At 34.7% G+C, this 16,534-nt stretch overlaps 1 protein-coding gene across 1 annotated transcript in view; it reads right to left on the bottom strand.

Annotated features, from left to right (window-relative positions):
- plxna3 (plexin A3) overlaps window positions 1-1,861 on the bottom strand; it is a 181,298-nt gene extending 179,437 nt beyond the window's left edge. The window contains 1 exon segment of the mRNA XM_073816195.1: window positions 1,658-1,861. The gene's annotated coding sequence lies outside the window, so the exon portion shown is untranslated.
- Window positions 1,862-16,534: the final 14,673 nt, after the last annotated feature.

Genomic DNA, 16,534 nt, shown 5'->3' with positions numbered 1-16,534 from the left:
ATGCTTCAATTCAAAGACTCATTTTCTCCATATGTACTACCTGGAGAGTACTTATGGCTTTCTTTTCTAAAGACACATGCCTCTTACACACAGCGGTCTTGATGTGCATTCACTGTTGCTTTGGCAATGAGGGTGAAATATAAGAAATGTGGATTATTATTCAGCTTCTAATGCATACATGTCAACATCATTGAGAAGCACAACAACAATACAGTCTGCTCATTTTAATGCAACTTTCTATTTTTACAGTGGCCAATGTTGTTGCTTTATGCACCAATATTCCCATGAATCCAGTTCATCTAGCTTCAAGAAAATTTCAATTTTACACAGGCGCAGAAGGATCAAAACACAACCAAATGTATATGCCATCTATATTTTAGCCTTCAATACATATGATTATCCCAAATTAAAGGAAATATACACCTACAGAGGTAATATATCTATCGATCTATATTGTATATAGTGACGTGTAAAGGTAGAGGAGTAGACAAATTACAAACAGGGTAACCTACAGATCATTATTTTCCTACATTTAAATTTGTTTATACGCAAACTAATTAACTATTCAATTTATTAATCCAGCTGCTTACCGCGGGATATCACGATAAATGCGCATGGGAAAGAAAATCGAAATATAACGTCCAAAATGTTTGTATTTGACATTTGGTGGCACATTTGTCCGTTTGCTGTGGGTTCCCTCCTCCATCATCTCGCATCACCCAGCGGAGCTCAGTGCAATCTCAACCCGGGAGACAGCATCCCTGAGCCCGCTGCTACGCGCAGCCACAGCCCCTCTCATCTCCACTAACGCACGGGTCAAATACAAACCCGACTCCAAATAAATGATCAGATCTGATTCAGAGCCATCAATCCGAGAGATCTCCGCGCAAATATCACAACCCTAACCCACGCAACGCAAAGCAGCGAGAAAAACGCAATGTTAAAACGCGCAATAAGTCTACACGTTTGATTTATACATAAATAATTATAAATGCAACTTTTGGGTCGTATTCCCTGAGAAAAACAATATTTGAGTCATGTGACTGGGCTGGTTACAGATGTGACAGACAAACAGCTCAAATATAGCGCATATCATTACCTTTCCTTTCCAGATAAATACCTCGCTACCGATCGACAGGCATTTTGTCTTTAATCACAAGCCTTTACTGCAGTCTTTGATCATGTTAACTTTACATTTGAAATGACATCTGCATGTGTTAGATGCATCCACGGCACGACCACCAACAGTCGAGACTGTAATAATCATCTATTGTGTATCGGGCACGAGAAACACTGAGGGCTTGGCGATTTTTAATGCATTTCTTATTGCACAGCACAAATACACGGATATTTACCCCCTTTTGGTCAAACACTGATTTTAATGCCCCCCTTTGTTCTTGCTGGCTTTATTGACCACATCAAACACAATCTTTTTCCAGCAAAACCAATACAACGATCTCTTCTCCCATTTACTACGCTACTACGCGTTATTTTCCCTTTTTTGCCACAAAAGAAGCGTGCATTGGATTTCCACTCCATACATTTATGATTGCAGTCATGTATACCGTGTTATTTACTCGCTCAGCTCAGATTTAATAATCGCACGACTACTCGCGGATCGCGCGTTTAGCGTTACAATGTATCACCGCACACCTACCTGTATTCAAAGTGCAACAGTTACATCCACACTTGCGTCTTTCAAGAACCGCTTGCTGTTTTCCTAAGCAAATTTAAAGCTTTCGTGGTGTTTTCTTGTGCAAAACAGCGGATTTGAGCCTTGAATGCGTTCACCGCGTCGATGGCATGTTATTCTCCAATGTGAACCTCAAGAAAGCGTCGCGCTTTACTTTGCAAGCGTGGAGTCGGCTGATATCGCTTTAAAATGGACTGTGCCACTTTAAAAGTGGGGGTGCTCCTGGATGCTTCAGGGATACGTAAAAGTTATACGAGACTTTACAAACACTTACCAAAACATGTTTAGCATTAAGTCTCTAGTTGTGCTGGGTTTGTCGAAATTATCATGGGATTAGTCAGAGATCGAGAAATAGTGTTGGTGTGTAGTTGTCAATCACGCCTGTCATCAGAAATGGTATCGTCCCGCCCTTCATTTAGGATTCCCCACCAAACCCAGATGTTGAGTAGTGAGTGCAGACTGATACGTCTGGATTACAACCAATAAGGTCATGACACTGAGATCAGAAATTGTTTGGATGTTTTTTTGGCGATGAAGTCCAGTCAGTTCATATACAACAGTTGTTTTCAAACTTTTCAAAATGATACAATTTAAATACTTATTTTTCTGAGGTGTAATAACACAAAATGTATGATAAATTAGATTTATGTATAGATTATTTATATATTGAACAACATATTCTTAAACATGTTTTGCAACATTTAAAAAAAAAAACAATTAAAAACCCATCTCTTCCAAAAAATGCTTATTGACCGCATTTCTATCTCTTCTATCTTTATAAATTAAAAAGTACTCTTTCTTTAAACAGGTATTGTGTTTTGGAATAATAAAAAAAATCTTATAATAAGCACTTTTTGTACTATTACCTCCCTATGTCACATCGCTTTATTGTTTGCTAATCTTTGTAAATCCCTTTGGATAAAAGCGTAAATGTCTAAATGTTAATGTACATGTTTTTTTACACAGTGACTTTTAATTTGTCACAATTATTCTATAATTACCCCGTCTTTAACAGATATCTTATTTGTACATTAGTCTTTGCCCTTATTTTCTACATAAATTAAGTTGATTTCCATATCAATATGATGTTTACGTTTATGCATTCGGCAGACGCTTTTATCCAAAGTGACTTACAGTTCATCACAAAGTATAATTTCCAGTTTCCAGTATGTGTGTTCCCTGGTTGTGTTGAACCCTTGACCTTTTGCGTTACTAATGCAATGCTTTCCCACTGAGCTATACAAGAGCAGAGTAAGATAAAATGAGCAAATGAATGATCAAATTATACAAGCTTTTGTCAAAAATTTTTATAACTAAACTGCATATTCCTAAACAATGAAGTAAACATCACTTAATATCTTGTGTTTTTGAGCTATACTCAAAAATCTTAGTTCATTAAACTTGTAAGCATACAAAATGCATAAAACTAAAACATTAAAGTAAACAATCTTAAAAAAGATTAGTACATGTTATGATGAATACCCACAATCCTTTGCACTTGAATATTCTGATTATTTAAGCTTTTTCACAGAATAAGAACTGATAAGAACTTTAAATACTTAAATATGTGTTAATAAAATGTCATAGAGGTTTAAAGGCGGGGTGCATGATCTCGGAAAGCCAATGTTGATATGTGAAATCACGTAAACAAACACGCCCCTACCCCAACAGAATCGGAACCTTCTTTTGATAGACCCGCCCCACAAATACACAACCCAGGCAACGATGTTGGTTAGTAGACACACCCCTTGCTGCTGATTGGCTACAAGTGTGTTTTGGTACTCGGCTCAACTCAAGTGTTTTTCAAAAATCATGCACCCCGCCTTTAAGCTATTATATTTATAATGTTGTTTTGTTGTAAATGATAATTTTGTGAAGTCACTGTTCAGGTCATCAGTGTTTTCTTACATGATCAGCACATTTTAATGTTTTATTTCTCTCCACAGTACTGACAATGCATGTCAAAAGTGCAGTTTTTGTGTGTGTTTATGTGGAGAATCAAGTTTATTTAATGACTGACTTATTTATAACACCAAACGTAATATAAATAAATTAAAAGAAAATCTTTGAAATCATTTAACTATGTAGAGATGTTAGACAGAGCAATTCATTATAATAATAATAATAATAATAATAACTTTATGTAAATGTACTATTTTTTGTTCACTTTAATAGTATTATTTAGTGCAACGGGTTTCCATGCAATTTTCTGGTAAAATAATTCAGATTAAGAGTCAGAAAAAGGCACAAGTAGGTACAAAAGTTGTCAATGGGGCGGTACCTTTTCAAAAAGGACACTAAAATGTGTGTATTGGTACCTCATAGGTACAAATCAGTACCAAGTGGTACATATTAGGACCTTTTTAAAATGTACTGTCTCTGTGACAACTTTTGTTTTTATTTCTCTCAATGAATATATAAAGACAATGTTAATAAATACTGCAGAGAAACAACCGAGAACACCATTAGGCCTCATGAGCAATGAAACTTCTGAGTCGTGACACATGGCATTGTTTTTTTGCCGCATTTATTTTTGAGTTAATAACTCAAATGCATTCGAAGCGCAGATTTCCTTTACACAAATGCACACTGGTTGTCTTTAACCATGGTTTTTGTGTGTGTGTAGCTTGCATTAGATTGCCCTGTGCTATTTGCCTTAAATGAAGTTTGATGTAATCTGCAAGCAAATAGCTATGCGATCCACTTATTCAAATCATGTGGCCCAGTAAATGGCTGTTTAGGGAAAATGACACACCACGGTAAACAAACACAAAAATCCTCTGATGTAAACACAGCAAATCGAAGAATCTGCGCCTATGGCTCATTCAATCATAAGAGCTAATAGCCTTCAGAATGACTTCGCTAATATGCATTTTACAACTCTGGAGGGAAACATTTTCAGTGGATTCGGCTTAAGAAGCGCTGACTGAAATCTCACCTCAGATTTAAAGACAAATCTCAAATGTAGTCCTACCCAATAACTACAGTTCCTAAATTCTACTTAGTATCTAAAACTACACAGGTCCCAAAATAACCCAGGAGTGGTTGGATAGGAGAGGATGGTAGCGTTTAGCCCTCCTTCTCCTCCTGTGATCCAGGCAGTGTTTGTGCTTGGCACGTTCTGCCCAGCCCTGTTCCTTCACTCTGTAATTGTGAGCATCTGTAATTGAAGCCAGTTGAGCTCAGCGGCCCGTAGTCTTCAGTTCTTCAACCACATCGGGCTTATGGAGGACACTGCCGTGTGCAGGAAAGGGACAAAAATGGAGATACACAGGGGTGGAAACTTTAAGATGTTTTTTCCATGACAACATAAATCTTAAGGGTGCACAAACACTGTCACGTCCCAAAAAGTGACATTTTGCTTAAAAAAAAAAAGATGTTATAGACATTATAAAGAGAAAATGTTTTATTTCTCATATTGTTTCTCCAATGAGATGAAATGAAGAACAAAGGGAGACTTAATGAACTATGAAACCAACTTACTCTTACTGTATGTCAGCAGTTGTCTCTTGTATTTTTATGTATTTATATGTTACTTAAGTGTTTTTAGGACACAACATACTGTATGATATTTGAATAAATAAAGGTCTTTATTTTGTCTCCCAAGTTTAAATGAGAAATAACACGTTCCTCTGCACTGTAAAAAAATCCAACTTCAAAATTGTTCTTTCAACAAAGATAATTAAGTAAATTGAACAAAGATTTTTTGTTGAGGGTTCAATTTATTAATATGTTTTTACTGAATGAAATAAGCACAATCATCCAGCTAACAAATATAATTTTTATAGATATGTAAGTTTTTGTCCAGCTCATTTATCCAATTTGCCAAACTGATTAATCTGAAAACTATTTTGAACATAGTTATGTTGTGACAACTTGTGATGTTAACGCAATTTTTTAAGTTGGATGGACTTTGGTCCTTGTTAGCTGAGTTTACTTAAAATGTGTGTTCAATAGGTTGACTTAAATATTTTAAGTTTATTCAACTTTTTTTTTACAGTGTGTTGGGTCCTGCACATCTTTAGTGTTTAGAATTGTTCATTTCATTTGTAAATCTGATTTCTTATCAGGGTTTTTTATCTTCTAACAGTGTCATCCATGTGACTGGTCTTTTCCATGATTGGTCATGTTAAGTTACACAACACTTTAGCAGTAATTCTCAGATGGTTTTGTTTTAGGAACCTGATTTTACAATGCATATTAGATGCCGAACCAAAACTGTTTATTATACAAAAATGTCTTCAAAATATTGACATTTCAAGTCTTACAGTTGTCATGCAACCTATCAATATTGACATCTACATAATTTGGCTGCTTCAATTTTAAGTGACAGATAAATTTGCACTGAAGTACAGAATCTGGTTCGCCTTTGATATACCGCATGTTTTTCTGATACAGTCTTTAATGTCAACAAAGAAACATATGGGAAGGTTTTCTACACCATTTCAAATGTTTATATTTTGTCAACCTAACTTGATTATATGTATCAATTACAGTGTGCTATTATTGTACTCTTAGCATTGTTTCCCCCCAAAACAGTTCATGGACCCTTATTATAAAGTGTAACCAAAAGTTCAAAATAAAGACAAAATTGTCTTTAAAGTTGTCCTAATAAAATCCTCAGCAACACATATTACTAATGATAAAATGTTTATATATATATATATATATATATATATATATATATATATATATATATATATATATATATTTACAGTAGAAAATTCACAAACTATCTTCATGGAGTATGATCTTTACACAATATCCTAATGATTTTTGGCATAAAATGATAATTATGACCCTCAATGTATTGTTGGCTATTGCTACAAATATACCCACACTCAAAAAAATAAAAAGTTGGATTTACTTAAAAAAACTTCGTCAAGTGGGTTCCACATAGCTTTGTTAAGTAATGTCAAAGTTGTAAGTTAAGTAAAGTTGTATTTACTAAAAAGTTTTTGTAAAATTGACAATTTAAATGTTACATGGACTAAAGAAATCCTAGTAAAGTCACTATTATGGAACATTTAATTGATGAAAAAAAAATGATTTAATAACTCCATAACAACGAATCAATCAATCAGAGTGCAGCTGCTCAATACAACCTTTATTTAATTACAGTTTATCAAACATATCACAAACATATTTGAAATGCAATGTAACATTTCAAACCATTTGTTGGTTTGTTTTGTTCTAAAATATATCAGAACAAGTTAATTAACTAATACTTGGCCACTTATTACTCAGGTACCTATCTAATCATGCTACACTTTTGCAAGAGGGTACAACAATTCTGCCAGAACAACAATTTACCCATAATACACTGCAGCATCATCAGCCAATGAGATGCAAGTCTGTATTGGTTTTATTAAACTGTTACTTTTACGCAACAATGTTTTATTGGCTGAACAAATAATTTTGAAGTAAAGCTGACAAGACACAGTCTTTTGTTGAAATTACTAAGTTAAATTAATCATATGCCGTTACTTGTGTTTGTTAAGTAAAGTGAACAAGAAATTATTTAGTAAAACTGACTCCAACCAAGTTCATTTTTTTGAGTGCAACTTAACCTTCCTATTATGTTTGATGTCAAATTGACCTCAAAGCTACTTTGACATCTCTAAAAAATATGCTTATTGTATTTTTAAACTGTTTTGACTTTTCCTTGATATTTTTTGACTTGAAGTTACTTTTAGTCACTTTGGATAAAAGTTAAGTATATAAATGAACATACAGTACGCACAGTGTTCTTGTAAAACTGATCTAATATTATTTTCATCACTACTTTTAATTTTTATTACTAAATATACACTACATTTATGTGCTACAAAAGATAGGTTTTCATACAAATGAATCTATTAAATAAACAATTTATGTATATAAAAAATAAAAAGTTATGTTTTTTTCCTACATTTTTATTTTCAATTTGAAGTTATTTAGCATATATTCAACTATTTGGGGTCAATATTATTAAAGCATAAAAGCATTTATACATTTAAACAATATTTAATATTAGTAAAAAAAAACTTCAAAGCCACTGACTTACTAGTTCTAGTCTTAGACAGGATTTTTTCTTTGCTCCATTGAATGAATTAATTTGTGTAATGACCTCTCATTTAATGCTTTACCGTGGTATCAGGGGGAATAAAGAAACTTTTTCATCAAATGGGATGTCTGCTCTCTTTTTATCATGTCATACGGTCCCACAGTGAAGCGTGATTTATTACAAGTCCTCAGTTATTTGATTTTCTCAGTGAAACGTTTTGCAGAAGGTCATGTGGTGTCTGAAGGTTGAAGTTGAAGACTAGTGAAGCATATTTAAAAGATAACAGCGAAGAGATGCCTCACTTATAGTCTATTTATAAGCTTACAGTAAACTTCATTAACCTTGAGAATATTTCCTAATGCTTATTGACAATTAATGTTTCTCGTTTTAATTAGTGTTAATTTATGCAAGTCGTTCACAGCAGACATAATGTCACTGTTTGTCTGTTGTGCTGTTAATTTGTTTACAGTGATATTAAAGTATATGTCTGTTTTTTTTTTAGATTGATAAAATCATGGTTTAAAGGACACAACCTCTGTGATTAAACAGAAAAGAGATTCTTCACTTTTATTTGCTCAGTGAATGTTGAATAAAATAATTTTAGACATGTGTTAATGCGTGTGTGCATCCACTCGTACACGTCACTGCCCCCTGGTGGCTGGAGGAGCATTATTACATTACACATACTGTAAGAAAAGTCCATACAGCTGGGAAGAAACAGAGCCTTGTGATTGTCATGGTAACATAGATTTAGACATAGATTACTAATCACAGTATAATGTTTCAGTCTGGGTTTGTTTGTTTTCCATGTTAAACAGCAGCGTCTGCAATACTTCATCTGCTGTCAGCTAATAGACATTATAAGTGAATTTATATCAGTTCATGTCATGAACTAACCATTACCATATAACATTACAGAACTGAAATAACATATAAATGAGGTTTATTCAGTGCTGTAAAGCGTTATTGAGCTAGATAATACACTCATGAACTCTTTTATCTTTTCAAAGAATATTTTTAGGGACTATATTTTACATTTACACATTTGCCAGACACTTTTCTCCAAAGTGACTTACAGTGCATTACAAGGTATACATTTTTTAACGTGTGTTCCCTGGGTTTAATCCCCTTTTGCGCTGCTTTATCATTAAGCTATACAGGAGCATATTTGCTATTGTTACATCGATATTTATTTATTGCATTATGTCAAAGAAATCAAAATAAAGTATTTGTACAGCAATTTTTTTTTACATCAAAACAATACAACTACATTAACACACAACATTAGTTGGGGGAAAACTTTTCTATGTTGTTCATGTTTCAAAGCTTCAACTATATGCCTATGTATATAAACATGGCTTTGTACACTGTTAGCTCATTGGCTGTTAAATGCGTGAGTATATGAATACATGCTAATGTAAATAAAGGCCGTCGGCTTTATGAGTTTTAAAGGTGAAAGCTACTAAGCAGATGAATTACTAGTTATGCATTACCAACAACATCTTAATTTCAATAAACTCTTTCTTGTATTCTTAGATAAAAAAGAAAACTACTATGGCAAGCATTTAAAAAATAGATATAGCTATTAAATAATGCTGCTATCATATAGGTGTCATGTTAACACCAGCAGCAGAAAATTAATTTGCATTTTAATGTGGGCCCATGTCACTGTAAAAAATGATTATGTGCCTTAGTAAATTTAACAAAATAAAATAAGTAAACTCTACACTATAAAACATTTGCTGTAGTTATGCAGCTGTTTGTCAGTAACTTACTCTAAATATAAATGTTTGTTATTTACTGGCAATAGAGTTAAATAAACATTAAACATAAACATAAAGTCTTTGTTTTTACATAAAAAAGTAAAATAACAGCCTCATGCAAAGCATTCTGGGAACCAGAAATCCTCATCAACCTTTTGCAGAATTCCTTCATATTTTGGTTTCCAGAATGCTTTGCATGAGGCTGTTATTTTGGTTTTACAGTGTTTGATTTTTTTTCTGTTTTTATCCAAAATTTGAGTCAAAAATAACATAAAATGTGAGTAATTTGAGTAATTTTAAATGAACACATTATTGAGTAAATGTAACTTCATTTTGTCATGCATAATCCACTTTCAATTTGTCATTAACTTAAAGGCGGAGTGCATGAATTTGAGAAACGCTTTGGAAAAGGGAGTCTGGCCGAGTACCAAAACACACTTATAGCCAATCAGCAGTAAGGGGCGTGTCTACTAATTCACATTGTTGCCTGGGTTGCGTATGTGTGGGGCGGGTCTATCAAAAAAAGGTCCAGATTCTATTACGGTAAAGGGGCGAGTTTATTTAGGTTAATTCAAATATCAACATTGGCTTTCAGAGATTATACACCCCGCCTTTAACTAAGTTGATTCAAAATGACACCAAAAAATATGTGATAATTATTTAGGCAAGGCAAGGCAAGTTTATTTGTATAGCACATTTCATACACAGAGGTCATTCAAAGTGCTTTACACAGAAATGAGAAAACAATATATAAAAAAGAAAAAGAAAAAGTAAAAATAAGATTTACACGATAAGATCACAATAAAGACAAAGATACATGAGAATTTAAAATAACAATTAAAGAAAATAAATGTGATTTTAATAAAACAGTTTAAAATGTTAAAAAGAATAAAACAGGAGTAAAAGTGACTTGAGTTAAAGGTGCAGTCAGTGTGAAGCAGCACAGTGCTCATTCAGTAAATGCAGAGTTAAACAGATGTGTTTTTAATCTAGATTTAAAAGTGTTTACTGTTGAAGCACATCTGATCTCTTCTGGAAGTTGATTCCAGCTAGAGGTGGCATAAAAGCTAAATGCTGACGCACCTTGTTTTGAGTGAACCCTTGGTATTTCTAACTGACCGGATCCTAATGATCTGAGTAATCTGTTAGGTTTATATTCAGTTAGCATATCTGTCATGTATTTGGGTCCTAAGCCATGAAGTGATTTATAAACGAGTAACAATACTTTAAAATCTATTCTAAATGTAACAGGAAGCCAGTGTAAGGACCTGAGGACTGGAGTGATGTGCTCAGATTTTTTGGTTCTGGTCAGAATTCTGGCAGCAGCGTTCTGTATGAGCTGCAGCTGTCTAATGGTCTTTTTGGGGATCCCAGTAAGGAGTCCATTGCAGTAATCCACCCTGCTGGTGATGAAAGCATGAACAAGTTTCTCTAAGTCCTGTCTTGAGACAAAACATCTAATTCTGGCAATATTTCTGAGATGGTAGTAAGCTGATTTGCTTATCGCTTTCACGTGACTACTGAAATTAAGGTCAGACTCTAAAATTACACCAAGATTTCTGACTTTATTTTGTGTCTTTAGACCCCTAGAGTCAAGGTATGTGTTAACTTTGAGAGTTTCATCTTTATTTCCAAATACAATGACTTCGGTTTTGTCTTTGTTTAACTGGAGGAAGTTTTGACGCATCCAACAGTTAATTTCATCAATGCATTTACATAGAGAGTCAATGGGGCTGTAGTCATTGGGTGACAGGGCTAAGTATATCTGGGTGTCATCTGCATAGCTGTGGTAAGCAATTTGGTTCTTTTTCATTATTTGACCAAGTGGGAGCATATACAAATTAAACAGAAGCGGTGCAAGAATTGAACCCTGTGGGACTCCACATGTCATGGATGTCCACTCAGATTTATGGTTACCTATGTTCACATAGTAACCTCTTCCTTGTAGGTATGTTTTAAACCATTTGAGAACCATCCCAGAGAGCCCTACCCAGTTTTCCAGTCTATGTAAGAGTATGATGTGATCTACTGTGTCAAAGGCAGCACTAAGATCTAGTAGCACCAGCACTGATATTTTACCTGAATCAGAGTTTAAGCGAATATCATTTATTATCTTTATGAGCACTGTCTCTGTGCTGTGATGCTGACGGAAACCAGATTGAAAGTTGTCCAGATAGCCATTTGAGTTTAAGAATTTGTTCAGCTGATTGAAAACAACCTTTTCAACGATCTTGCTTATAAACGGAAGATTTGAGATAGGTCTGTAGTTGCTAAGTATGGTTTTGTCTAGGTTACTCTTTTTTAGGAGAGGCTTTACAACTGCTGTTTTTAATGACTCTGGAAAAGTGCCTGTGATCAGAGAGGTGTTTACTATTTTTAAGAGGTCAGTTTCTAAGCAGTTAAGCACCTTTTTGAGAAAAGATGTGGGGAGAGTGTCAAGGCTGCAAGTTGATGCTTTAAGATGTTGTACTGTTTCTTCCAAGGTTTTTATATCAATTATGTCAAATTCTGAGAGAATGGCTAATTTCTGAGGTTGTTGCAATGATATCTGACTGACCACAGTACAATTTGAGGTCGTATTGATTGCCATTCTGATATTACTGATCTTCTCAGAGAAAAACTTAGCAAACTCATTGCATTTGTTGTCAGAGAGCATTTCACTAGGAACTTGATTTGGGGGGTTTGTTAGTCTCTCTACAGTAGCAAAAAGAGTGCGAGTGTGGTTTATGTTGTTATTTATATGTAATTATAATTGTACAAAGCGTTTCTCAAAAATCACGCACACCGCCTTTAAGTAGATTAACTTCATTACAATATGTGTGAAACTTACTTGAAAAACATTTGTGCAAAAATTGCAAAATAAAAATGAAGTAAATTCTACTTATTTTTCAGTGCATGTACACTTTATATATCTTACTGTAACAGTATTTTTTTAAGTAAAATATTCAATCTGCCACAATGCAACATAAAGGGGCTGTTTACATGACAGTGTTTTCTACTGAATCTGGTAAAGTTTCTATGTGGTTTGGCTGTTAGTTTACACGTCAACTATGTTTCGGGGGCCCTGAAATCAAACTTTTGATAAAGAGTTTCAAATCGTCTTGGTATAAACACAAAACAGCAAAAGCAGAGAAGTGATAGTCTCTCATTGCACAAAAATTTTAAAATAGTACCCTTTTCACTCGGTGTATACGTTCTAACTGCTATAATAACAGACTGTTATGCCAGTCCAGTTTTGGATGGTATATTTTTGGGTTAATGTCAAATTCCAGGTTTAAACGCCGTCCCTATTCAGCTATTTTTATACGGCCCCTCTTTTAAAGATATGCTGTTATTTAAGTGCTCTCAACATTTCCACCAAATAAGCAGAAGGAATTCTGGGGAAGAAAGTACAGAAAGCCGTAACAGAAAGTTTGCAGGAGCTTGTAAAGCAAGTGTAAATGTTCAGAAGTTTTTGGAACACACACGTAGCCTAACACACCACCAGCGCACATGGAGATATCCAACCACGGCGAACCCCAATGTGAAAATTGATGCCTACATCCTTGTAATTTGCACAAGTCACCATAAAAAGCAAGCAGCATGCATGACAATAGCTCTCTCTCATTTTACTGCAGGGCACTCTGGGCCCCCGAACCACCTCACTCGGCTCCTTTTCCACCCTCGTAGAATGCACATCTGGCCCCTATAAGCCACCGCAGCTGTTGGGTAAATTATGTGTGCACTTTGGAGGGCCTGAACCACAAGAAACCTGCGGTCACTCCGGGTCCTGCGTCTGATGAAGGATCTTATTAAACACACGCTCATTTGCCACTGTACATTTATTTGTATATTAGTTTTTCCCCTTTCATCTACTGCTTTATGCTCACTTTAAAGTTTCTAAACATGGAACAACGTGACACAGATCATTAAAAAAGACTGTTAAATAAGATGGAAAAATTGTGAACAGAATGTGTAAATGCGATTGCTATTGTTTTCTGTTATGGTTGTAAGAAAAAATGGTTAAAAAAGGCCCTTTAAAAAGGTCCTAATATGTAGCATTTAGGTACAGATATGTATACATTTGGTACCAATATGCATATACCTTTAGGTACTAAAGTAAACTCTTTACACTGAAAAATATGATTTATTATTCAATTGACCTTTTTTAAGGTAAGTGGTCGCAATCAATTTATTTAAGCTACATTTAAACAAAAAAAAAAGAAAAACAAAACAAAAAACTTTAGTTTAAATGTAGGTTAAATAAATTGATTGCGACCACTTACCTTAACCAGTCACCTCTGAGGTTATTTTGGGGATTTCCGCCTGGATTTGGCCTACCCAAATTCAAAAGCTTCCCATACCCACATGGAGAGGTGTACATACAAAAGTTTGGTATCATTTTACAGGAAACCCTTTAAAATTACATAAAAAGCTGTTGAAAGTGCTAAACATGGTTGTATTGTCAGTCCTCTAATAAACACAAAAATAAAAAAGCACTTTTTTTTCTAAAGTTTGTATTTGAAAGTCTATGACTCTGGCCCTGAGTGGTCCCGAAACGTATTTGATTCCAGCAATTGTCAGCTTACAGAGGGAAAAAGGAATTTTTTCTCTATCATAATCTATGCAAAAGTTATTCTATTCCAATTGAAGGGAGGAATAATACAATTTTTCCATTCAATTTCTGCCTAAAAATATTTGAAGTGCTACCATAACCACATACAGTGGAATAAATGCAATATCTTTATATCATTTTGCAGAAAACCCTTTGAAGTTACATAAAAAGCTGCTGTTTGTGACAAATATTGTTATTTATGTTGTTTTTCATATGATAAAACACCAAATTTTCTTTTTTTATGTTGTAAACACTGTTTTGATAGGGTATAACTCTGGTTCTGGGTGCTCTAGCAGACTACAGACAGTTCTGGTTGTTACCAGCAGCAGACAGTAAACACCCCAAAAAAGAATGAACTCTTTAGCATGTCGCATTCAAAAGTTATTCTTATTTTACTGAAGGGTGTGAAAATACATTTTTCATATAAATATTATTTTTTTTGCACATATAATAAATAGCAAGGGATTATTAATGCACACAACCAAACAAAATGCTGTGAATGGACTCATTGTTTAGAGTAGGACCTAAGAGAAAAGATGTATATCATTTGTGGCTATCTGTGCTATCTGAGGCAGTCCACACTCAAGTTTCCCATATGTTTACAAAAGACCATTTTTTACATCATTATTCATTCAACGATTTTTGGATATGTGATGACAATATAACAAAAATAATGCTGTAGCCTTATTCCTGAGAGTGAGAGCTTTCATTTGATATAAGACTTGCCCATGTTTGTCATACTTGAAAAATATGAAATCCGTGAATATTAAATCATATAAAAAAATATGGCGGGGTCATAGTGTAAATTAAGTGTAAATAACTTTCTTAGAGTAAAATATATGTCAAAGTGATGCACATCTGCAGAAAATAAAGATTCTTAGCCAGGGCCGTGCACAGGGGGGTGGCCCGGTGGCTAGAGCAACTGCCCTTCTGCCCTAATCGGCTGAGGTGCCCCTCTCGCCAACCCCAGTCAAAGTGTTCTGTTACCGCTCGTCTAAAGAAACACTGTTTCTGGTAATCCACTTCGTGATTTCCCGCCCGCTCCGCAGCATCTCTCACATTCTGTGTCCACTCTTTGAAGGGCGGAGACGACAGTTTGTTGTATTAACAGGTAGATTCATTACATTACCTCAGTTGTTGAGCTGCTCAATTAGTATTTGGTAGTTTGAAGCCGAGAGAGGTCGTGTTCTATATTTATTTTTGCTTGCTTGTGTTCTCGTGATCACTACTTAATTTTCTCCTTATCTTTAATCACATCACAAGAATACAACTTTTGTTATGTCGAGATAAAGCTGCTGTTTTCTCGTGATCTCGACATAACAAAAGTTGTATTCTTGTGATGTGATTAAAGCTTACGTGTACTCAATAGAACATAATTTTTAGACAGCAAAAGCATATTTAGCAAATTAGCATGGATGAACAAATTAGATTTTACTTAAGGGATTCACTCAAAATTAAACAGATTTTAGGGACCGTCTTTAAAGTACTCCATATACGTTTCTACTTTAAACAGCATTAAAATGAAATAACTTAAAGTCAACAAACAGTCACAAAACCAACTGTAAAGGGTTCGTGGTTGTCAACTATAATGCACACTTTTTTAGATGTTTTATATTTATTAAAATAAACTGTTAAATACTATTGAAGATAGAAACGTGTACAGTGCACTTTAGAGATGGTCCCTAAATTCACGAACATCAAACTTTATTTATTTGTTAAGTCTATCGACAATTAGCTAGCCACGCGTGGTAACCAGGGGGGCAGGGTTTCATATTTTATTGAAGCTTCCCTGGACGCCGCCATTGCTTAGCGAACACCCATCTGCTGTTAGCATCCCATTGACTCCTATTCATTTTGGCGTCACTATGACAGCGAATAACTTTACATCTGAGGCGTTTAAAGACTCCATTTGTCCATTAATTATTTCTAAAGAAACACGAAAATGTATAAAAGGCTCCATTACCATGTATCTTACGTTATGTCCCAGTAGAAGCAGTTTTTGTAAAAATAGGCTAACGATTGCGTCATAACCTGCGACTTTCTGTCGCACAGTAGAGAAATTACCATATGGACTGGGAGAGAAGCTCACAGGCAATCTTTTACTGACTATGAGGCAATCAGGTGGACGTGAAGGCATAAAGTCAAGGGAGATTACTAATCAGAATACTAACCAAAATGTGCTCCTGTTCACTTTGCCGTCTCTGCAAGATTCAGTAGGTGATTCAGATTTCCCGTGGCACGGCTATTAGAAGACTTACAATTGCCAGACAGGTTGCTCACGTGATATCTACGTCATCAAGCTCAGTTTGAGTCTGCTCAGTACGCTCGACACCCAGGAAGTGGGTGCTTCTACACTGTCAGAAATAAAGGAACAAAACTGTACCTTTTCTGTCACTGGGGATGTACTCTAAGTTTCCATTTGATACTTTTACAGGACT

This window comes from Paramisgurnus dabryanus, chromosome 11 (assembly GCF_030506205.2).
Source record: "Paramisgurnus dabryanus chromosome 11, PD_genome_1.1, whole genome shotgun sequence".
In the NCBI taxonomy this organism is placed as follows: domain Eukaryota; kingdom Metazoa; phylum Chordata; class Actinopteri; order Cypriniformes; family Cobitidae; genus Paramisgurnus; species Paramisgurnus dabryanus.
This window is presented reverse-complemented; position numbering and strand designations above follow the sequence as displayed.